We start from the raw sequence: 1,385 nt of genomic DNA, 5'->3' as shown, positions 1-1,385 counted from the left end.
GAGGAAACGGGAGTCTAAAATGTTTTTAAAACACACAATTGGAGGGGAGTGAGTGGGGAATTTGGGTGTAACATCTATTTCTTAGTCACAACATAAACCGCGCCCACATTAAATGTGGGGAAGGAATCGCCACATCACCAGTAATTGGAAAAAAAACAGAAGTGTACAATGGGATTGCGAATAAGCCCATGTCGTGTTACACTGAAGTCTTTCCCAATCTTGAGCGATCGAAGCGACTTCCCTATACGTGCGAACGCTAACGCTGTAATGGAACACGTCAGTGTTCGTTGGGTCAGCACCAAGCTCGATGGAAATGTTTGCTCAAATGCACTGAACGGTTCAGGCGCTAGAGTGCAACCTGTGGTCAGGGGCGCTGGCATGTAGAGGCACCCTTCCTTCCCTTTCAGCAGCGACGCTGTCTACAGCCCCCTTGTGCTTTCCTCAATGTGGAGCACACTCCTGTACAAAGCGGCGTCTCCATCTATCTCTCATCCTCTTCCAGACAAAGCTCTCTAGCTCCAGTGCTCATCCTCCAGCAGTCACAGAGTTTCCCCCGCTTTCTCTGTCTCTGTCTCTGCAGTGACTAACACTCAGGGCTGAGCCCAGCTCGCTGCCGCTAGATTCCGGTTTCATTGCTGCACCGCGAAGTGGTAACAGAAGGGAACCCCGGTAAGTGCTGAACTGAGCAGGATCCAAGTCGAAGGCGTGTATCACCTCCCCCCCCCAACTTCCTGAGGGTTCAGGGGGGGCGGGGGCAGGCAGGAAATCCGTTTAACAGAAGTGCCCTACCCTGAACTTCTCTTATTCTGAGCGTCTGCAATAAATCAGCAGCGGGAATAATAGTTTTGGATGAGATATCGAACATGTATGAGACGCATGATCGCTGTGTTTAAAGAGGCAGGAGTCGGAAATGCAAGCACTCCTTGGGTTTCCATGACTGACTATTTCAGAGCTGGAAGTTTACTGGGACCTGCATATGGTGAAGGCTGTAGCTTGTTGATAAATAGGTGAAGCGGTCATTTGTACCACTTTAATTCTAATTAGCCCACTTAAAATGTGGGCTTGGTAGTTTGACATGTTGTCTGTACAGCACTCAGCCAGTGAGGCGACACTTCAGATCACTCGGAGTCCATAAACAAAGGGTTATTTTGGAACTTCGACACCATGCCACTTCATCAAAGCCTAGGGTACATGTGACAACAGCCGTACGGGAGGTAAGATCATGGTTAGCAGTGCAGTACGTTATAGGCATCTCTTTGCATTGGAACTGCAGTAGAAGGTTGGTTTAGCACGATAATGCCAGGGATGCTGATCAAAGACTTGCGGTAAAGCTAAGGAATATGCCAGGGATGCTGGTCAAAGACTTGAGGTAAAGCTAAGGAATA

General features: G+C 48.7%; 1 long non-coding RNA gene across 1 annotated transcript in view; it reads left to right on the top strand.

Annotated features, from left to right (window-relative positions):
* Positions 1-260: 260 nt before the first annotated feature.
* The window catches only part of LOC125486766, a 134,801-nt gene continuing 133,676 nt past the window's right edge, over positions 261-1,385 (top strand). The window contains exon 1 of the long non-coding RNA XR_007265389.1: positions 261-1,214. This is a non-coding gene — a long non-coding RNA (uncharacterized LOC125486766). The remainder of the gene's footprint in view (positions 1,215-1,385) is intronic.

The sequence above is a fragment of the Rhincodon typus genome, chromosome 33, assembly GCF_021869965.1.
Source record: "Rhincodon typus isolate 14 chromosome 33, sRhiTyp1.1, whole genome shotgun sequence".
In the NCBI taxonomy this organism is placed as follows: domain Eukaryota; kingdom Metazoa; phylum Chordata; class Chondrichthyes; order Orectolobiformes; family Rhincodontidae; genus Rhincodon; species Rhincodon typus.
The sequence above is the reverse complement of the archived record's forward strand: the minus strand, read 5'-3'. Positions and strand labels throughout refer to the sequence as shown.